This window comes from Protopterus annectens, chromosome 4.part1 (assembly GCF_019279795.1).
Source record: "Protopterus annectens isolate FY-2018-M chromosome 4.part1, PAN1.0, whole genome shotgun sequence".
Lineage (NCBI taxonomy): Eukaryota > Metazoa > Chordata > Ceratodontiformes > Protopteridae > Protopterus > Protopterus annectens.
Genome location: NC_056734.1, coordinates 588,440,869 through 588,465,760, shown reverse-complemented (window position 1 = coordinate 588,465,760; position 24,892 = coordinate 588,440,869).

The window sequence follows — 24,892 nt, the reverse complement described above, 5'->3', positions numbered from 1 at the left end:
TTAAATATCTTTCTTTTTCATGTATTTTAAAATGTACAAAAACACGTATTTTAGTACATCACAATAATGTATGCAAAACATTTCAGCTATTCTTGTAACTTCTGTTTGTCAATTAATGCAGAAGAAGTAAGAAGGATTTTTGGACTGGATATTTACTAGAGCAATCCCAGACTGAAGAAGAGTAGAAATTTGAAAAAAATCATGCATACCTGTTTTACTTGACCCTGAATTTAGTTTTTTGCATGTATTACAGTACACAAGTGGTAGTATTCAAATTAAGAGATAAATGATTCTTGAAATGTATAACTAATAACATGGCTTGCTTGGCATTTTTTTCCACAGGTAAGAAAATATCAACTGTGACTTTTCCATTTTAGTAGCAGGATATTTGAAAAAGCATGCACACTTTATAAACAGCTCATCTGTATTGTTGTAACTGTCATGCTGTCTGTAAAGAAGCATTTAAGGCTTCATTTGATGTTACACTTTACAGAGCCATTAGGCACAATCACAATTTTCTTTTCTTTTTTTTTTACTTCACAGCCACATTTTTAGAGAAGAACATTGACTCTTAGACTTAATTATTAACCAACAAAATTAGGCACACAGAAGAGCAATCATAAGGATGTTACTAATTTAATTTGTTATCACTGCAAAATGTACCATTTCCATTTTACTTAGGCATCTGTGCTGAGGCTTTATGACAATAAAAAGTCAATATTTAATCACTGAGGGTAAACGGTAATTGCTTACAGTTCTGAAGAAACTGATTTGTTAAATCAAATATAAGACATTCCAACCGCCTGCTGTACTAAAGTAAAAACAATGTAATTAATCACAAAATGCACAGCACACCTGGTCTGTAATGGTGTAGTTTATTCAATTAAAATGTGTTAACTAAGACAAATCTCAAAGATAAGTGCCACCTCAAATAAATCTGACATGGGTAAAGCAAATATGTACCATCCTTTTAATGCACAATGAAAGCAAAATGTAAGTATAAAATAAAGTATTTGCACTTAAGCAAATTTATACAATCGCTAACACTATAGTATAACTGTGTAAAAACTAATTATTTTAATATTTGCATATCACTTTGCTTTCTCCAGACATGAGCTTTGCTATGCAGAAATACTTCCATGTAGGCTTTATCAATGCAGTTTGCTGTCAAAGCTTACATTTTGTTTAAAGTGACAAGCATTACACATAACTGCAGGTCATAATATATGGAACTGTAAACAATGACATTAATTAAGGGAATTTTGATTTTTATATGATTTTAACTACATCATCACGTTAGCTAATTCCTTTATCTTGCTGTATAAGTCAGCTCAGCGTTATGCTTCTGAGGTTGTTCATGCTTCTGCTTCATTACAAATCATTAACTTTGTTTGTTTGTTTGTTTGTTTGTTTGTTTGTTTATTTCATATATTCAAGGAATGCAGCAACTCTGTAAATAAAATTGGTGACTTGAAAGCTAATGGTTTGTTGATCGATATGCATTTCACATGAATAGTCCATTTGCAAGTGTGTGTGTGTGTGTGTGTGTGTGTGTGTGTGTGTGTGTGTGTGTGTGTGTGTGTGTGTGTGTGTGTGTGTGTGTACATGTGAATGTGTCTGCAGCTGTGTGAAAGTATGAGTACATATGTGCATGTCATACAGTATATCTCAGATGTGCCTTAAAATGAGGAATGTTCTTCTTTTTGAGTTTTAAAAAGTCTTATGTTCCTCATAGTTTCACATTGAAAAGGTCTGGCATCTGGCATACATTCAGTGTTAAGAATTTTTTAAAACTGATATCCATGGTAAATAATACTGAATCATATTAATTTCGCAAAAGAACCATTTTTAACTATGAAGTAACACATTTTAACTAATCTGTGAAGTTTCTTAGTTGGAGCTGTTAGTAAGTTGCCAGTAAGTGTTCCACATTTTACTTATTTGTTCCACATTGTGAGAGGTAATATTCCACATTATGAAGATGGAAAGTTGAGAGCTATGGTGCACGCGTGTTTACAAATTTATATATTTATCTGTTCTTGACATCTCAATAAATGTAATTTAAAACTAATGTATTTTGAATACTTTCGCAGATTATCAAAGTTAAACATGTTTAAGGGAGCTCCTTTGACAGAGAATTTATTTGTCTCACATGTGCAAAAATTTGTTTCCGTGGTGGTGCAGCGGTAGCATTGTTGCCTCACAGCAAGAAGTTCTCCTGTTCGATTCTCGGCTTGGGTTGGGAGTGCCTTCTGTGTGGAGTCTGTATGTCCTCCTCGTGGTCGAGTGGGCATTTGAAAGACATGTGTTGAATGGGCGTGCCTTCGTTGAAGGTTGGGTGTTGGGCTGGCAACTCGACACCATAAAAAGCAACTGCCAATCATTAGTGGACTGGAGTTCTGCTGTGCCGACCCCTAACCAGGAAAAGCCGAAAGACAAACAACAACATGTGCAAAGATTTGTGCTGCATATATACATGTATGTTACATAACTCTGTTCAGTTTCCCAGAAAAGGGGATTTCAGAAAGACTTTCTGCATTTAAGGAGTAGTTAACTTACATAGTAGCTATTTGTCCAAAAGTGTATATGTGACTGAAGTAAACAAATGGCAAAGCAAGTCAGTGCAAGAGGAACTATATCTTCCCCTGAAGTGCAGGCTGCTTTTATTAAATAGTCATTAGGCGACAGTAGCACCTTCATAATTAGGTTTAGAGATTTATTTTACCCCTCCCTCACCAACCAGATGAATGACCTTTCAAGTTTTTTAATTCATAATAGCATTTGAATGATTATTATTATTATTATTATTATTATTATTATTATTATTATTATTATTATCTTAATCTAGGAGTCTGCAGTTGCTATGGATTTAACTATAGCTCTCAGTTTTTATTTGCAAAGTTACTATAAATGCAAGATAAATCAATGAAGCCTGTGGATGAAATGCATAAAAATTATTTCTGTATTGGTTATTAGGGAGAAAGAAGAAACACACACAAGGCTAAATGCACAGATATTAAGCAGAAAAAAAATCAAAACTCCAGGTGCTAGATTACCTAATTCTTCTTAGTATATATATATATATATATATATATATATATATATATATATATATATGTGTGTGTGTGTGTGTGTGTGTGTGTGTGTGTGTGGATTCACTTTATAATCTCAAAATACTAAAATATCGAATTTTAGTATCTTGAGACTATAAAGCTGAAAATTAAAAAAAACGACAACCCACAACTGCAAAATTCAAAATCGCGATCATACACATACACACACCACCACACAAACAATCACAAACACACCTACCTAATGACACTACAACAAACAAAACAACACACACAAATGCAATAAATAAACATACCTACCCTACCCCCATGTGGGGGGCTGTGCCCCCCACACTCCGCCTACTTATATATACTAACTCTGAGGTCACACTAAACATTCAAACACATAAAACTCATCACTATACACACTCACACATACTAAAATCCCTACCTAATACCCTTACAAAAACACTACTTACCTGAATTCCCAGCTAAATCCACAAACCGCACCGCACATTACAAATGCGCCAACACAACCGCCGATTCAACATTTCTGCATTCGATATTATGCAGTTTCTCATAACTGCACTTTCGGCTTTATAGTCTCGATATACTAAAATTCTATATAATTCTCCTTAGAAGAAGCTTTACACTTTTCACATTGAGATGACTAGCTAAAAAAAAAAATCAAAGATCCTTCCACTTGCATAATGCTTAGCAAGTCAAAGTAGGCATGTGACCTTTTCTGGAATAAGCTACCTGAGTCAGCAGAAACCCTGGCTCTGTGCTTGCAACCGTCATTCATCTTATCTGCTTTTGATAAGGAGCTGTCAATTCCACTGTTCATGATTTCTATTGTTTTATTATAGCTGGCCCATATGGGGCTGGTATAGATTTTGGGAATCTTTTACCTGAGTAGAACAAAAAAGTACATTATGGTCTTATTTCATACCAGGCCAATGAGAGTTGTACACATTTTATTACAGTACAAGGCCAAACCATGCAGTGACAGCAAGCCTACCAGTAATTCACTGAACTACAGAATTTTACAGCACAAATGCTGCAATTTGTGGACTTATTTTCCACTTTCTGGATAACCTATGAATTTTGCTTTCTTCTTTTAATTCTACACTCCATAAGAATTTTTTTTTGCATTTGTACCATGTATTCTTAGCTATGTTACAATTATCAAAGAATCTGTCAGTTCCTAAGCCCAGAAAAGCACACTCAGATTTCAAAGATATAAATGGAGATTAAACAGGATTACCAAGTTAAAACTGCAGTTTAAATTAATAGACATTGTGACAGTAAATGTTTATGAAACAACTGTACTTTTAGAAGTGTCTTGATGCATGTTCTGCAATGCATTGCCAAAGAATGATTAACATCAAGTGGTCTTCACCTGCATTTTGTAATCACTAGCATCTTCTTGGCTGCCAGTCTATGATGGCAAGCTGGTTAGTAAGATGCTGACAGCTCTTTTGCATAGGTTACTCCCATATTATTTAAGGCAGGGTTTGCTAGCAAGAATACTTTCTATGCTGAGCTAGATGACAGTGGCAGCAAATGAGGACTCTAGCTTGGGTATAATATATTCCTAATGGAGGAATCAAACCGTCTAAAAGTGAGTGATGTGATCAACTGGATGCTCTCAGAGCAGACATCTGGGCAAGATGATGCCAGTGTTTAAGTATTCATTGCATACTTTTCAGAAGATATAAGATTGTTTAATGGCATAATCAATCAGTTCAAGGTTGAAGTGGACAAGAACAATCCCTTTGTACCAGAGCTTTCTGACTGGTAGATAGAAAAACCTTAATTTGTTGTCCTTGAGCTGAATGATTATCATCAAAGCTATTTTAATCTCCAGAAGCCATAAAACTCATGAACATACCAGCATTCACATAGTTGTAGGAGGCACTGGACGAACAATACACAGATCTAATTAATCCAGGTTACTGGAGACAGCCTTAATATAAACCAACCTCGTTAAGATAATCAGCATTACAGTCCTGATGGAACTTCTCCAACGAGCATCAGGTCACTGAATAAAATAATATTCAAATCTAGTTATGAAACCAGGTCACTTTTGGTTGAGCAAGCAAAAAAGGTTCTAGGTTGAAATGGAACAAACTGTGGTCTGATAAAAAGAAATGGCCACTTTCAACTCTGAGAAGAACACACCAATGGAAGATTAAGTCCATGGAGTCTTTTAATTTGATTCCAGTTGTAGTAACCTTATCAAACCAGATTCTGTCCTCCATTAGAGGGCAATCTCTAATTAATGTTGGATCTGCTCATATACCTAAGACATGTTTGATGGCCTTGACTGACCTTGTTCTCCTTGAAATCTGAATCATTTCAAACAAGGATTTGAGACAGTCAGCTTATGTCAGGCACTAATTATCAGGTCTATATTATATCAACAAAATTTCAAAAACACAAACACTGTAAACAGCGAAAATGCATAACATTGAAACCTTTATTGTGGGGGGCTGTGCTCGCACCCCCATTAATTATATATACCAACTCCAAGATCGCGCTACAGTGAGGAAAAGGCAAATTTCCCAATCTTCACTGTTTCGCGATCTCACAAAACACACATTGATGTCCGGCATTTTCGCTGTTTACAACGATCAACATTTTAATCTTTTGTTCTTTGAATATGGACCCCTAATTATCTAGATGAGGTCTTACCTGATGTCCACCTATATGAATAATGATATCTTTTCTACGGAACATTTGTTTTCCTATACACTCCAATACACTATTTGCCTTATGTGTTGTTTTCCCATGTTAGTTGCTTACAATTAATCTTGTACAGTAACTGCATGCCCCACTTCCCTTTTGTTTTACTATGTTTTGGCATTCAGCTGTGTACTCATTTTGTATGTTATTGCTTCCCTTATGAAGAATTGTTCATTTTCTACTGAATTTATGACTTGGTCAATTTTGCCAAATTGCTTTGCTTTGCTCTTTTTATCAAAAACAGCTTTCAACTTACAACTGTAAGATCACTTTTGTTGCCCTGAACCATTCCAAAAAGAAGTTCTGTATTGGTCTTTTTAAGCCAGATTCTACCAAGCTGAGTACAGTCTGCCTCTTGACTGCATCAGGAATGTTCTTCTTTATAGATATGGCTATGAGCACAATGCTCTTGTTAACATATTTCATATTAATGTAGCAATTAACAACATACTGACTTTCTCTGCCATCCTAAATAAGCTGTTTTCTCATCTTTTGTCACATTAGGAGATGGGTTATTGTATACGACTGCAACCTGTATCACTATTTCCTGTTTCACTTCTATATATATTTCTTCTTCTTCTTTCTTAGTTTTCATGTTTGTTGTGTTGTTGCTTTTATCCTAAAATGCAGGGCAACTCAACCAGCTCAATGTTTTGTTTTATCAACTGTCTCTATAGTATATATATATATATATATATCTACACACACACACACACACACACACACACACACACACACACACACACACACACACACACACACACACACATACACACACACATGAACCTATGACCCTATGGGTGGGATTCAGAAATCCTCCGAGTAAGACTAACCAAGTCTTACTCAGAGACTACCGTTTAAGACTATGATGTCAGCTTGTCATGAATATATGCATGAGGGCGCTGACTCAACTGGAAGGCTTACACGGAGCATGTAAGACTGCAGGGGGGTGTGTCGGACTGCCAAGCAGTCCAAATATCCATGTCCCTGCAACCATATAAAGTGAAAATGACAAATGCAATGAGCGAGTCCGCTGAAATGCACACATATCAAACAGCACTAAACCCCTTTGTAAATGTAAAATGTAAACTATTTTTTTTTTCTAATTCCCGATATAGTTGCCCGTATTTGCGCGTGTTTGCACATGTGTGCCCATTGCTTAGCTGCAGTTAGCAATTTCGACATCGAAGAGCATAATAAGAAATGTTTATGCAAATCAAGCTAAATAGCAATAGCGTAGTGGTAGAGCATTCGCTCATTCCCGGTTCTATTCCCACCATTCCCCTGTCTGTTTTATGTTTTAAATTAGTATATAAAATAATTCCTGACATATATGAATGAAATTTTAGTAAAAAGCATTGAAATGGCCAATGTATTAGTGAACAAAATGTATATATATATATATATATAAATAAAACAAGGTGAGCAGCATTAAGGATATTGACATATAATTGCCCATAGCTAAGCAGCGTTTTACCTAGCGCAATATAATTGCCCATGGCTAAGCAGCGTTTTACCTAGCACAATAAAATTGCCCATAGCTAAGCAGGGTTTTACCTAGTGCAATATAATTGCCCATAGCTAAGCAGCACTTTACCTAGTGCAATAGGTTTGTGCGGAGCTGCACAACGTGCTAACCAGCGCACCGTCAGGCAACGTGAATCAACGTAGTGCAAAGTGGCCTAAACATAGCCACACCCCCTAGCCTGTCTAGGCAGTAGTAAAATAAAAATCAATGACAAGGTTTGAACCCAGGACACTGTGCACCATAATCAAAGTATTGAACCACTAAGCCATGACAGCTTAGCATAAACATGCACTGTTAACATACATATACTTATAAATGGAAGGTTAACCATTGCTAAGCAGGTCTGCTGTCAGCCGAGAAGTTTCAAAAATGGCCAATCACAAATAAGTGCGGGAAATGCAGCATATTTAAGCTCCATAGGCGGGAATACTCGCTATAACTGATTGTAGCTCCCATCTGCAGTCAGAATGGCTGAGAGGGTACTCGCTTTTGAGTGCAACGCTGGGGCATCGAGGAGTCAAAATACATGGTTTGGCTCCTTGTCCACCATCATGAGTCAAGACTCCTGCAGGGCCAGTTCCAAGGGATGGAGTACAAAGCAGAGGCTTGGAACCGGTTAGCTCATGATCTCACCAGTGCCACAGGTGTCCCTCGGACTGGTGAGCAGGTCTGTCACCACCATACAGACCTGAAGAGATGGAAGCAGGACCTACTGAACCGATGGATACAGGAGGTGCGTGACATGCAAGATGCCCCACTACTGAGTAGGTAGCCATGGAACGAAGTATGTAAGACATGCTAATGAAGTCTATATAATGGAGAGGTATGTCTCAATATCCCTTCATTTACTTGACAGCTGCAGGTGTCCGTGCTGCGAATCAGCAAGCCTATGCAGATAGGCTGCTAAGGCTGTGCCACCAGGCAGGTTAGTAATTATTCTGCATGTATTGTTATATAAAATAGGTGAGAGAGACTGAAAAAAAGTGTTGTAGCCCAATAATAAAGCCATAAAATGCCCTGAATAATTTCTCTGCATGTACTGTTATATAAAATAAGTAAGAGAGCCAGAAAAATAGTGTTGTAACCCATTAATAAAGGTAAAATAAGTCTAGAATAATATCTCTGCATGCACTGTTATATAAAATAAGTGAGCAAGCCTGAAAAAGAGTGTTGTAACCTATTAATAAAGGTATAATACATCTTGAATAAGTCTTCTGCATGCACTGTAATATCAAATAAATGAGAGAGCCTCTAGAAAAGTGTGTAATGTAATCAATAAAGGTATAATACTTGGAATGTGTCCGTGTCACTTACTTTGAAATGTTGTTGTACCCTTGCATTATATAAATAGTACTGTTGTATTAAGCGCTGTCAACCCACAGTTGGGTAGTCCCATATAAAGTGGATGAAGGAAGTGGTAGTAGCTGTGAAGCATATATACAGTCCTCAACAGTTGGTTAATGGCTGGCATGCATAGGTAGATCTGGCACACGAGTAGCTTGTTAATGTGTTCCCCAGAAAAGTGAGTGTGCTACTTGAAATGTAGGGTTCTGTAGAAATATAACTGAAAATGTCATGTGAACACATCCAGATATGTAGATGCATAAATATAAATAAAATATATAACTATGTAGTAGTAACATCTACATCTTGGACAGCTAGTATGTCAGATATAGGTCAGGTATAAAATGAACTAGCCAAACCCATCACACAACCTAATGCACATTGCCTAGTGTAATAATACATGTAGAGGATATACACCTGCAGTCAATAGTAATGTAGTGTAAACTATAAGTACTTATAAGATGTTAATGGAGGTATCTTTTTACACCATACTGTATGTGCATAAACAATGCAATTTCACACTTCAATGGGTATGTGTACTCTCTAAACATTTGTTGGGACATATGTCCTATTGTTCTATAAATATCTGCATTTACTTTGATGCATGTGCCCTGTTCAAACACCACAATCTTGGTGGCCTGTTGCCACCAATCATCCCTGCATGCTGTTGGAATGTCCACTGTCATTCAATATATGCATGTGTTATGCTTGCTGTTCAACTGTTGGAACCCTGGTGTGTTGGGTTAATGGGAATATTGCTGCATGCTGTTACAACTAATTTGGAATGCTGTTGTCTATGTTGTAAATAAACACACCTAAACACAGAACGTATGGGAAGGCAGGTCCCAGCGGACCCACCTGTCCCTCCTCAGCTGGTGATTGCACCTGGCACCAGCAGGTCCAGTGCCCAGCCTGGGCTCCCCTCCTCCGTTGGTCCTGTGCCACCTTTGGGTGGAAGCGCTGCAGGGGATGGGGCTCATCCCCCCATGCAAGCATGGGTGGAGAAGGGCCACCTGTCACCATCCGAAGGGTGTGGGCTGTGGTGCGTAGGGAGTTCCAGCATTCAGTCGCTGATCCCCTACACCAGCTCAAGGCAAGAGTGGCATGACTCACAGGTGAGCCTGTCCCTCCTATGCAGCCCCCACCACAGCCACCCTTGGGGCTGTGAAGGTGCAGTGGTGACTGCCCATGGGTGGGGATCTCAGTTCCACTGTTACCATCTGTGGGCTCATGGGCTTTCAATTTCCAAACTTCCGTCCCCATCAGTTGTGTTCACCCACCCCATGTGTCATATTCTGCCCCTGTATATGTCTTGTTTGTTTTGTCTGTTTACCTCCCCAACCTACCTCCCCAAATATACCTACTTCCTCTACCTCACATTCCACTCTCACCTGAAAAAAAAATAAAAAAGGGCAATCTGTTCGCACAAAAAAATTACACACCATACATAGCTGCACATTTCGCACACATGTCCGCTGGACATGTAAACTGATAATTATAATTGGCAGTACAACATACTTTGTTGTCCTCATCCCTCTATCAGGGGTGGAAGGTTTTAAATCTCACTCCAAATTTCTAACATATGCACAGCTGTTGCTGGTAAAGAAATCGGCAGCTATGGACCTTCCCTACACCCGTCCTGCACATCCCAAGCTGGTTTCCCTACTGTCTTTCCCTCTTCATGCCCCCTTTTTCACCACTTTCATATCTCCCCATTTTCTTTTCTTTCAAAGAAATTAGCACAGAGGTTAGTGGGAGTAAGCCCTTTTAAGCAGTAGTTAGCGGTTTTGAGCGGGTGTGCACATGTGTGCGCTTAGCTAAGTATTGCTAAGCATCACGCAAACCGCACAAACCCGCTTACAACTGCTTAAAAGTGCCTTAGTCACTCTGCATGGCAGGAGCCTTGTTCTGCTGAGCAGCAGAATAAAACACCTCTGTCAGTCTCGAACCCCGGACCTTGGACACAGTACAATGCATGAAGTACCACTAAGTCACAGCAGACATACAGCAAGGTGGTGCTGTAATAAATATATCATATATTACAATGAGTGAATATAAAGGGGAAATAGGAATGCCATAACACAAATCTTGTTCTGTGGATCTTTACCAGCAGTTGTTGTGGAATTGCATGACATGACTGTGAAAAGAGAACCAGCCATTCTAGCAGGAAATAAATTTACAGTAGCACTTTACAAACCCCGCACAGTATCAGAGCAGGATAAACACTGGCATATTTGAATAGGGCAGAGGCCATACTTTCCAGCTGTGACTGCTTGACAGGGATGTCCCTGATTCATAAACCAATGTTAGCTGTGTCCCTTTGAATCCCTCTAAAAAGTACTGACGTTAGGCAGAAAAGTGGGGAATTACACTTAATGAATAATGTCAATAAGTAAGAGTAGACACTGCTTGCATGTCAGAAAAGGTGTATCAATACATATGCTCTGATTCTGTCACAGTCTCAACGTAATGTCTGTAATATATTACAGGTATGCCTCACTTATATGTACCTTTCCCTGAGGCTGTTCAAATATATACCTGAGTGTATCAGAGGCCTGGCAGAAGCAGAAACACACAGGCATATCAGCTTTTCTGCTGTTACACACTCTGCAAATAGCTTTGGAATGAGTCCCACAAGCATACCCTTATGTAGGAGTACAACACAGAAATACCAAAGGATGTAGCCATGTACTGGTAGCAACCAAATGTGACAATGCCATTGTTCCAGTGCATAAAAGACCGGTGTGGTGCACAGACAAAGAATAATAGGCTAACCTCTGGCTACCATCTGGATATGTCCACAGGTGGGAGCTACACAGACAGACTACTTGGCTTGTTAGACTAACAGGTACACAGCAACCCTGTATGTTCAGCAAGATAAACATCACACAATAATATATAATGCTCTCTGCACTTCTGCACCCCTACCCAAAAGAAAAATATACCTGTGTATTCAGGCTCTAGCAAGGATGTAGGTAGGCATACTCAGTACTGAAATTTGTCCAGTTTTCTTGAGCAGCCTGTGCTAATGTCAACACAAATAAACAACAAACTGTTCAGAAGTGAGTTAATTAATATTTACAGTATAGTAGTTCACAAACAGTTCATGTGTCAGAAGAATACATTGCAATAACTACTTTTGTATGGCAGTTAATTGTCTAATTAGAAAAGAAAGTACATACTCCCATGTATCTTGTGTAAGCATTTGGAGGGGTGAGTAAAATTCTACACTGACAAGCGTGTACTAGAAGCAACAACATTCAGGTTTGAGTACAACATGCAAGTCACTGGCTACAACCCTAGCTTCAGATATAAGAAGTATACCAACCTTCTGACTGACACAACGGTGTCCACAGCAAACACGCATGGGCCCCACTTTGGAAAGCTGAAAAGGATAAGCCTACCTAACATAGCATTTTATAGCAGTGGGATGCTATGACAGTGAGTACTGCAATTACCACACAGCAGGCTGCATGCAATTAGTAAATGGTGGGCACCAGTTGGTGCAGAGGCCATCATATGCACATGTGCAGATACATAGAAAAGCAGGCTGTACTTGCTGTCCCCACATGCAATAATCTCATTGCAGCAAGAGAGAGAGAGAGAGTGCGATAGCGAGAGAGAGAGAGAGAGACAGAGACAGATACAGATACAGAGACAGAGGCAGAGACACAGACACAGAGACAGACAAAGAGACAGAAACAGAGAAACACAGAAAAAGAAAGAGCAACAGCAACAGACAGAGAAAACACAAACCAAAAAAAAAAAAAATAAAAATTAAAAAATTTAAAAACAAAAAAATATTTCCTTTAAAAACAGACGGACCAGAGAAATACAAAGGAAAGGTATGTAACACATATGTATTTGCTGGCATGTAGTAGATGTTTTTGAAGAGTACTCTACAAACTGTGAATCATCCATATGTGGCAGCAATACGTATCTATATGTACCTGTACATGTGCATAGGGCAAGGGACATACTGCAACTGTTTGTGAAGGGTGTGTATATATATATATATATATATATATATATATATATATATATATATATATATATGTATATACATTGTTGAAGGTTGTTATGTGCATATTTCTATGTAGGTTGTAGTGTGTGGCAAAGAAATCAGCATGCAGTGCTGGTATATAACATGTGGTTAAACGCTGTGGGTATGCTCTGTCAGTTTTGCAGTGTTGCAGCGAGTGAGGCCTGCTAAAGGACACCTTCAATGCGGTCTGCACAACACTGTGCAATATTATTACAGAACTGTATATCTCACAAGTGTCGCATATTTGATATTCCCACCATGAATAGTGGACTGTATGTGTGCCTATATGTACATCTATCTGTACAGCAATGGATGTTTATATGTATGTGTGTATGTGTGTGTGTGTGTGTGTGTGTGTGTGTGTGTGTGTGTGTATATATGTATATATATATATATATATATATATATATATATATGTAGAGAGAGAGAGAGAGTGACATGGGGCATACGTACTGCAACAGGTGCCTGGCGAACAAGGTATGGACTGAAGGTCAGTGTTGACACTGCAGTGCCATCCCTTCTTGCCAGAACACTGTACCCATTAACTACCACATAGGTGGTAGTCTAACTAACACCGAAGGTGTGATAAGGGAACATGGAACACAGGTGGACAGTAGCCTCCCTTTTGATAATCACAGTGCCACACTAGTCATGTACTCTGTCTACGTGGTAAACGTCATCACAAAAGGTGTGTCATCTAGGGAAATATAGGTCAGTGTTCCCCGCTACTCATCACACTTAAAACCCATTAGAGAGTACAATGCTCCATGTGGTATGTACCTCACATGACAACTACAGCAACTGGAAAGGCCGCCGACATACCTCACAAAGAGTAATACAGGCCTCAAACAGATGCCCTATGCAGACCGACTCACAAAATCACAGCTACACTGTGTTGCATACTGCCTACCCAGAGGTGACCTCTGCCTAACATACAGAGCTATGTCACACCCATAGCTGTTGGACACCCACCAGGTAAACATATTAAATCCCTCCCAGATTCATGCTCTAGGGCCCTAAACCTTGTCAGCTCATTAAACAGCACATGCTGGAGGGATAGAGTCCTAACTCAGAGACATACCATACTCTGGAACAAACCACCTATCAATAGCAAACAAAGCTCCTCATTAGCAGTTGTCGTAAATACTCCTGATGATTGTTTGGGAGATAGGAAATACACCACGGGAATCACCTCTGTGGCTGTGGTTGACAGGAGCAAGTGAAATTAAATTACATGTGTGTCAAAGGCCAGGGTAGCATATGGCTAGGCTGCTGTAGACCATAGGGCCAATAGTGTATTACCTACCCATGACACAATGCACACACACATGTACTTAGTGCAATAATTGCTATGTGAGGTTGACCGAGTGTGAAGGTCTGTAAAGGTGTGATAGCTTAGTGTGAAATTGTATCTGTCATGGTAGTTTGTGTCCTAGCTGTGATCCCAGCAAAAGATGTGTATGCTATTGCTAGGCAGAAAAGATAGTATGGCATACGGTGTGACATAGTCCCTTGTTGTCGACTGTGGTGTCCCATTGTAGGTTAAAGCAATACTTGTATGCTTAGTGAGTAGTGCTGCTAGTGAATCCAACTCCCATATGAACTGTAGTACTACCTGAAGCTGTAGGCCTAAACAGTACAGTATGGTGTATGTTCACATTGCCTGGAAACACAGTTTTGTGTGTTCCCTGTAGTCTTCACAGATTACATACCTCAGGCATAAGGTTTTGTAAGTAGTGACACACAGTACTGTATGGTACAAAGGTAAAGCTCATCTGGGTTGTCATACATTTTTGTGTTGTATGTATGTCTGATGTGTGTGTAATTATGCCTGTACCATGCCCTCAATCATATCTGTGTTACAGGGTATATGTGTGAATCTAGCAACATGTATACTCTAGTACAGCAGTATGCCACCTATATTAACAACTGTGCACATATGTTAGGCAGGGGTTTGGCATCAAAGACTACTGTGGTATACTGGTAATACTGTAACTGTACTTTACATTCATTGCAATGGATGACATCTTTCTTTATGCATTACCTTGATATATACCTCCTGTGGCTAGGTGGTGCATTGTGTCACATACAGTGTGCCGTGTACTGGTGTATAGTCTTACATACTGGCTTCTCTTTACTGCTGTGCAGAACATGGTTTGATATAAAGAGCATGGCAGGCACTGTCAGCCAGTTGTGGCCTGAGCACTAATATGTGGTATTGAACATATGTATCCTCTGACAACCAGTTGGATGCAAAATATGGCAGGTAATTGATATCTGTACTTTAGGATGTTAAGTGTGCCACATGACTTGCTCACACTTCTTGTTTAATTGTCTTCCAGGGGTATGTCCCACCAAAGAAAGCCATGTTATACAGCTGCAGAGGAAGCCAAAATACACAACAGTCTGGTGCAGCACTACACCCTGCTGTTCTCTAGAACCAGCCAGGACCAGCATGAGGGGACTGCACTGTGGCAAGATCTTGTTCATTGGGTAAATGACATAGGCATGCATAACCGGACATATGAGCAGGTACGCCATCACTGCAGTGATTTAATTAGACATGTCTGGCAGCGTGTGTCTGATATCCGTCGACAACAGCTTGCCACAGGTGGTGGGGTTGCCATTCATCCCCCCCCTCACCAGAGTGGAGGAGCTGCTCCTAAGCATGGTGGCTCCTGGCCAGCCACAGGAACAGCAACTTAGATGTGTCATCATGGAGGGCGGAGCCACCCAGCATGTTGACATGGAGCGTGCAGGTAATATGACCTATCTGTAGACTACTGTTACCTGTATTGGTAGATTATGCATATGTGACGTGTACTGTATGTTTAACAGTTGTGCTGCATAGTGTTGTGCAGTACTGATATTTGGAATATAATCTGTATGCCTGTGACTGTCGACTGTTGTACTACTGTAGTTTAGCAAACTCACAGTAGCAATGGCACATTTGTAGCCACTGACAAACTGTCTCATATTCTTGTAGGTCCCTCTGGTGTGACAGCAAGGCAGCTGGTCAATGCTGGTGAGTGTGTTATAATTTTAATATTTCAAGAAGAAATGTGCATGTCATGGACTGAGGTTTAAAACTGTAATACTAATCAAAGTTGTGATAACATGATGGCTTTTATATTTAGGGACTGCAGTTCTCCTGTTATGTTTGTTTTTGCAGTCCATGGTTGCTTCATCGTTTTCTTCTTGAAATATTGGACTGTTGATGAGAGTGCTTCACCTGGCGGTATTTGGTTTTTTTTTCTGATAATTTTAATATTGCTAACAAAATGTGCATGTCATAGGTGAGGTGTACATGTAACACACCTACGCATAATGCATGCTGTGCATGTTTTCTGTAAGACTATGGACATCTCAGTAATGACAGTAGCTGCCTCAATCACATGCAATACACAGAGCATCACACACAATTGTGGCAACACCGTACTGGACATTGGATAGGCATAGTTGATACACATGTACACAACATACACAACTTTGTCATACACAGTACACCTTAACATGCTACACATAGCGTATCCAGACACCTGCTGTAAGGTCACACTTCAGTATCCCACATGTCATCCACACAGCACACATAATATACCTGAGGGGTTGGGCTGTGCGACACTCTTCAACACATAACACATTCATGTTAGTTAATGTTCCTTATTGGGCACCTTACAAACCCATGTAACAAGTGACTGTGAGGCCAATCACTGAACAACAACACACATGCATCAAAGCCATGTATACTGTTATTAACACGGGCTGTCTACACTCGCACTGCATGGTCTTGAGCAACAAACTTTCTGTATGCTGACATGTGTGCTATGATTGTTTGCTTTGTGATACTGTAACCCACCTTCAACCACTATTAAGTATGTTTTGGATTGCTGGTGGTGTGTGTGGGTATCTGCTGTAGTGCAGAGTGTATTTGTGTGCATGTGTGCATGTGTTCATGTGTGCATGAGTTCATGTGTTCATGTGTGCATGTGTGCATGTGTTCATGTGTGCATGTGTGCATGTGTTCATGTGTGCATGTGTGCAGATATCATGTACAGGTCGTAAAGTGTGTTTCCTGTCTCCCTCCCATAGGTGCTGTGTTAGGGCTGGTTCACTGCAGCAGGGAAACTGATGTCACTGAGCCACATAGTGATAATGAAGATAGGTGTGTTGAGGCACAGGCGTGTTTGTCAGGGTCTGTCATTGGGCCACTAATTGACAGTACACAGCTGTCCACCCCATCCATGCATACCATGCCAATACAACCATCACCAATGTCCATAGCTGAGGGACAGCATACTGTTGGCATTGGCCAGGATAGTGTGGTATCCATGGCACATGCATCCCAACACAGCAGCCATACACAGATGTCTGGAAGGGTACCACATAGGCAGATGTCCAGGGGTTCTCGTAGGAGCACTGCTGCTCATTATGCCACTGGCAGATGTGCCACAGGTCTGACAATGTTACGCATGTTCCAGGCTGTCATGGAGGCAAAGGCATGTATGGAACAGTACACCAGACAGGGACTAAGGGCACAGAGGGCCCATAACACCACTGTCATTGAAAGTAGCCATGACCTAGCAGGTGCCATCTGACATTACACTGAGGTCACTGATAGATGTTGGGCAAAGACATTAGATATCCTCCGCAATGTCATGCCCATGTGTCAGGACAGTGCGGGATGGTTGAGACGTCATTGTGGATGTATGCCAGCAACATCAGCAGCTGGCAGTCGCCGCAGCTGTCCCTCAAGCCACAGATACTCCTGTAGTGCCAGTACCAGCCGCAGCAATGTTGGGGGTGGGCTGTCCATAGAATGTCCTAGAAGACCACGTGCATGTGGCTCTGGACAGTCCTAGCAGGGACCTGTGTCCAGTGTACAGTCCAGTGTACATCCATCCACCTCTGGGGATATTACCCAGTCTGGCTTAGTGTCTGATAGTGTCAGTAGCACCCCTGCCAGGCACAGGTACTGTATCCATGGCCAGAGATGGTGATCTGTAAAGCCTCACAGGTACAGTATGTGGCTGTCCCACAAATACCCGTATATGGCAGCCACATGGTGGAACTGTGTGCATGCAGACACACACACATACTCCAGACACATACCCACACACATTACAACAACATTGGCACATTCCAGTATTCTTGCCCCCCCACACACACACACACACACACACACACACACACACACACACACACACACACACACACACACACACATGTCAATTGGATGGCTCACTGTAGGCCTCTGGTGAACCAACAACACACCCTGTGCATATGATGAAACCTGTGCCACCTCCTGTCATCTGTAACATCGATGCAGGAACATGCTACCATGGTGCTGATGCACAGGGTGTCTATATAGCAGTATTGCAATGTTAGAATGTTGTCAGCTGTAGAGTGTAATGTTCTGCTTGAAGGTGTAGCTGAGCAGGCATGATGCGTTAAAGCTATAATTGTCATTGTAGTATTGTTTACACCAGTGTTGGTTCCAATTGTGTATTATCCGGCCATGTGCCACTTGGCGGATGTGTGCAGTATTGGCAGCATGTGTTAGAGAGTGGACAGTATGTGTGAGATGTGTGAAGAACAGATTTGCAGGTGTACAGTTGTGAACATGGTGGAGGTGCACTGTCTGCATGTACATGCACCGTGGACACATGACCAGGGTGACATGCTCTGTATTACACAGTAACACTCCATAGTTTCTATTGGTGCCAGTATGCATTGTACTACACACATTACGGAACTTGAGTACACATGTGTGTATGACATGGTTTGACACTGTGCTGTGGGTGATACTGTTACTAACTGTCATTGTTTTGCATTCTGGTGGTATACATCACTTCAACAGCCTGACCATAACCAATCGTTAGATGATGTCTTGACAACCGACACACAGATGTAGGACACACAGCAACATTTGGATCCTTCAGGTACTATACAATGCCAGTAACCACTGGTATTCACCTGCACCCATTACTGAGACCACTCCTGTTTGCCATATATCTCTCTTAGGTACAAGCAATCACAGTAGGGATATGTTCATCCATGTCTGGTAATGCATACTGTGGCCTATAATTAATTCTCCAGATGACACACACATACTCCACAAGGGTATCATACCAACAGATGCCTGTTGTCAAACCCATGCTGTAAAGCTATAAGCCAAACTAAGCATAGTCATCCATCTTTAAGGAACATATTATCCCCACAGTACCACATAGGTAGTAGCCATCAGCATGATGAACAGGTACCGATGTGTACATCCAACCAAGTGTTATGTCATTTCTTCTTTGTTAATCACATTTCCAAAGGTATTTTGGAATCCCTTGGTGGATCACATAAGCAATAAGGGGTCTGCATGCATATCTGTAGTTTGTTCTACACCTGTGAATACTCATCATGGACAGACTTTGCTGCATTTGAACAGGTCTGACATATACATCAGCCATAGACCCTCACTCACACATTCCAATAGGAATTGTAATGACTTTGTGTGACACAGATGACCTAGGCCAGGGATCACTGCAGTGGCTGGCCTTGTCACAAACCTACAGATGTGACCTAAGGTCTGGGAAGCAGCAGCACAGTCTGGCAAGGATGACAGCTGTGTTCTTGGAGAAAGCAGGGTTCCCACACATGCAATCATTGAGGTAACATGTACAGATATGTATTTGACACACAACTATCTCACATGTGCAATGCATACTGATATGTCATACAGTGGTAAAAGCAAAATCCACAACACATTGACCAACTGTGTCACACACATACAGTATACACACTCACCAAGTGCAGGATTCAAACCACTACCTAACTACTTCAGAATCCTAGAGGCACACATTAACACGATGCGCTATGCACATTTCCATCAGTGTTCTTTTCCACAGGTATATTTGTAGGATGGTGACATCATCAGACTTGACAAAGGTTAGATTACCACTTTTGAGGTGTTTCACTACTCTCCTAAAAGGTTGTGCCTTCCCAAGGGGAAAACATACACAGTTGGCTGGTGCAGGATTCAAACCCCCTACCTAACCACTTCATGATACCAGAGGAGTACACATTAATATGATGTATTATACAGATTATTGGATGCATTGTTTTCCACAGGTATATTTGTAGGATGGTGACATCAACACACTTGACAAAGGTTAGATTATCACTTTTGAGGTGTTTCACTACTCTCCTAAAAGGTTGTTTCTTCTCAAGGGGAACACACACAGATGCCCAGTGCAGGATTCTAACCCCCATCTAATGACTTCATGATACTAGAGGAGCACTCATTAGCATGACATGCTATACAGCTTTCTGGGAGTATTTTTTACCACAGGTATATTTGTAGGATGGTGACATCATCAGAACTGACAAAGGTTACATTACCACTTTTGAGATGTTTCACTACTCTCCTAAAAGGCTGTTTCTTCCCAAGGGTAACACACACAGTTGCCCAGTGCAGGATTCAAACCTACCTAACTACTTCATGATGCTAGAGGAGTACACATTGTCACAATTCTCGATACGGATTACTGGGAGTGTTTTTTTCCACAGGTATATTTGTAAGATGGTGACATCATCAGAATTGACAAAGGTTACATTACCACTTTTGTGGTGTTTCACTACTCTCCTAAAAGGTTGTTCCTTCCCAAGGGGAACACACACACTTGCCCAATGGAGAATTCAAACCCCTACCCAACTACTTTATGATACTGGAAGAACACGCATTAACACAACATGCTATACATATTACTCTGTGTTCTCTTTTCCACAGGTATATTTGTAGGATGGTGACATCATCAGACTATACGAAGTGTGTTACATTAGGTGACATTAGATGGCCTACACTGAAGGAATGTCTAAACACTTTGGCCATGTGATAATCAAAGGTAGGTTTACTATCTACCTGTGTCCCCAGGGCCATAATTACTTTCTCCGTACATGCTGGATTACCACTTATGTGGTACTTTGTGTGCACTTTGTATTACCAAAAGGGGATGACTATGCATTCTTTGCAATTCAGCTTGAGGGCATTGTTTTGACACCTGGTATCTGTCTCTGTAAGACACTTCTGGAGGATGTCTGTGTCAGCTGTACAGTCAATTATGGACCACAGTTTCCAGTCATCTACAAATCTGTTCAGCCTTACACCTGCTGTGCTTGCCTGTACCTCTGTGCAGTATCCACTGAACAGGTGGTGTCCCAGGACCAAGACCTGTGTGATGCCATTTGTGACTGGCTTAGAGTTGGACATGGCACCCGCAACTATGAACATGTGTGTTTGATCTGTGAGCCACTTGGCCACCCATCCTGTGACATAGCTGTTCATGTTCAAGCTGGTACACGTGTCCATGATGACGGAGTGGGGAATGGTGTGGTAAGCCCTTAGTGAGGTCCAGGTGGGCTGTGTGGACTACTTTCATCTCCATCTATGTTCATGGTAACTGTTTTAAATAAGTCAACTAGGTTTGGGAGCCAGGCTATGCCTTTAACAAGGTGAAGTTGTGTAGAGTCCAGTGTCTGGAGATCTCCAATTTCTCAGTGTATGGGTTCCATAACAATTTGCTCAATAGCTCTGTAGACCAGGCTGAGTACACATGTTGGGCAATGGTTTCCAGGTTCTGTTTTGGCACACCCTTTGTGGAGTTGGATGACTGTTAGTGTATGCCATTCTTTGGGTACATAGCTTGTGATACGCTTGAGTCTGGACAGTGAATGTAGGTGAGGGTGTAGTTCCTTGTGAGCCTAGTGTAAGATGCAGCCTGGGACAACTTACAGTCACATTGATGCTATGTTCTTAGCTTCGGTGAGGGCTGTCTTTACCTGCATGTCCATGACGTCTGTGTCTCTGCATCCTTCTGTGATAAACATAGGCCATTTTAGGGGTGATGGGGGGGAGTTTACACTGCACTTCTCACCCTGGGTATGAGCAATGAAAGTTGGTTTGGTGTATGTCATTACTTTTTTTCAGTAGCTGACAGCATATTTGGAAGTTGACACCTTCATGTCTGATATAGCTACAGAAGGCTTTGTGGTTGTTATTCTTACATTCCTTGGCAATTTGTCTTTAGAAACTGTGCTTGGATTATTTTATGAGCGATCATTGTTTCATCCTAATAATGATCAGTTATGCCTTTCCTTTAGTGAAGTTGGCTCTATCAGGTGTTAGTTTCCTCCTTCTGTTGTCTAGCTTATTTATGGGCATCAACCACCAGATTGTTTTCTTATTTTTGGAGGGGTGCATCTTGGTTTTATTTGTGATGTCTCAATCCATGCATCCATGTAGATGCTCATACGATGCACTTGTAAATGATTTGGCAGATTGTATACCATTATCCTATAGCAAGAGGGCTTTGGAACTTTCCACTTTGGTCTTGGGAAGTGTGCATTTTGCTTTTGAAAATGTCTTCACAGTGGTTTCATTGACTGGGTGTGGGGGCAGGATGTGGATGTCCAGTGTGATTACTTAATGATCTGATATTACCAGCGAGGGGTTTATCTCTGTTGTGGAACACTGGTACCCCATGTTGGTGATGATCATGTCTAGTATGTTGTCACCTCTAGTGGGCATTCTGACCAGCTGTTCCAGGGTGTTAGAGTTTCTTAACTCTAGTACACATTGGGCAAAGGACTTTGTATATGAGTAATTCATCCATTCATTGTTTGGGTAGTTGTAATCTCCTCATATAATGGTGTTTTATAGGACATTTATATTTGCCATTGTTCTCCAGAATACTGAGTGAGGTTCCTGAGACAAGGTACATGATCTGTAGCAAGCTACAATCTGATGGGCAGCTTTGCCCAATGTTAGTTGTACTTGCATGGTCTCCAAGGCCTCATGCTGTGGCAGTAACCTGGAGGTGTGGATATCCATAAGGTAAATGGCTACACCACTTCCTTTTGTATTTCACTTGTGGTCTTGTGTCCAAAGGTCAGGGTGATTGTGAGTGTTTTACGTGGATCATATCCAACAGCTGCATGTTTGACCTAGCTTTGGATGTTACGTAGTGAACACCTCTGAGTAGGCGATATGCAAGGGAGTATGGATGGAGCATTTTGCAATGGTTTGTTTATGTCATGTATTTCAGGCCACTAATGCTCTTTGTGAGGTATTGCTGCTTGCTTTCCAGTTGTTGTAGTTGTCTTGTGAGATACATAGCAACACTGGCATTGTACTCTTTTATAGTTCTAGTGAGTGGTGAGTAGAGGGGAACAATGTCCTCTTTTCTTCTGCATGAGACACATTTTGTGATGAGGTGTGCCACATAAGAGGGTTTCCTGACTACTGTGGGAATGTGCTTATCACAGTTGTATCCACTGTCCACCCGTGTCTCTTGTCACACTTAAAGTTTGAGGTTTACTACCACCTATGTTTTAGTTCTTGGCTACAGAGATTTTAACAAAGGTGATAATAATGCACCTTTTGGCATTGAGCTACAGCCCTTGGCTTGGACAACAGCCATCTGTCTCAGTGAGGCCCTTTTGTAGGATGTCCACATCTTTAGTGTTTACAATGATGGCTCCTAGTTTGCAGTCATCTGGAAATGTCAGTAGCCACAGAAGTTCCATGTTAATGTTTACTTCAGGGAAGTAGATACTACACAGCCTGGGAAGTTATTTAGTCCCATGACTGCTGTGATACTGGCTTCGGAGAGTGTTTTTTACCTGTGCATCCATGATGTCTGCAACTTTGCAGTCTTCCATTATAGACATGTGCTCTTTCATGGGTGAGAGGGGGGTAAAGTTAACACTGATCCTATCTGCCAGGATGTTGCCAATATCAGTTGGCTCTGCACATTTAGTGCCATTGAGCTGTAACTCAGAACAGATCTGAGTGTAACCATGACATGGACCTGTCTGTTGGGCGGAGATCTCCTGTATAGACAGTGTGCAACTGAGTACAGCTTGGGTTACATTCATTCTTATTGCATGGGGCAACTATTTAGGCCAGTAATCCTCTTGTTAAGGCTCTTCATTGTTCTTTCTAGTTGCTGAACATGCCTAGTCAGATTCCTCGCAAGTGTGTTGTGGTAGTCTCTCACAGGTCTGATGACTGCTAAGTAGTGGCAACCTCCTTTGACCTACATGCACAGACCTTGGCAGTTAGTGTGCACACATAGCAGGATTTTCAGACCACTTTGTGAATGTGTTTATGGAAGTAGAGATGACTATACACATTTGTCCATAGTTCCCTTATCATCACATCCGTATCTAGCCTGTGTGTGTGAGCATGCCCAGTATGACCTTTCAGTATCTTCATGCCTGACATTTGCTTTGTTTGTTTGTGTGTGAGCATGCCCAGTATGACCTTTCAGTGTGATGCAGAATGAAATCCACTACATTTGTTGGAGTGTTAGCAAAATAATGAAAACTGCTACCATCCAAAGGTCTCTTTACAGAAAATACGAATTAATGTCCAAAAACAACACTTTCGTTTTATTCCGTCATGGTGGTCTCTTTCTGTTGTTTTTGGACATTTGTTGGAGTGTGTGAGCACACACAGTATACACATTTATACCATATGTGTATGGTAAATCAAGGTGTATTTTTACAGCAGGGCTCACCTTTGTGTCATAGATCAACAGGGATCATGCTGTGCCTGCAGGGCTTCCATGAGACACTTTGCATAGACCTATCAACATTTCTACATACAGGGGGGACAGCTATTCTTTGTACATTTCTAACCATGGGTACACCGTATTGTTACTGTGGGTGTACATAGGATGTGGGTTTCACCTGACACTTATACACATTTGCTGTGCCTACACTGCTATGTACAGGACACCATTACAGTCTGTATTGTTGCCTATCCTACTGGCTTGAGGCATACTAGTGTACTACAGGTCTTAGTGTCCATTGCAACATATATTAACTTGCAACTTCATAGCCTACACAACCCAAATCACAACGCCTGGCCTGATGTACTCTGTCTGCATAGGCATGTGGGTGAGGTTACCCATTTGCCTTATTAGGGGCATGATACAGCATTGCTTTGTGTTTGCATTAGTGTACAATTGTCCTGCTATGTCTGTACCACTGTAATGCTATCATGGCTTAGTGATGCAGTACTGTGACTATAGTGCATAGTATCCTGGGTTCAAGCCCTGTCACTGCTTTTTATTTTCATGCTGGCCAGACCAGACTGCTTAAGGTACAGTAAAGCAGATATGAGCA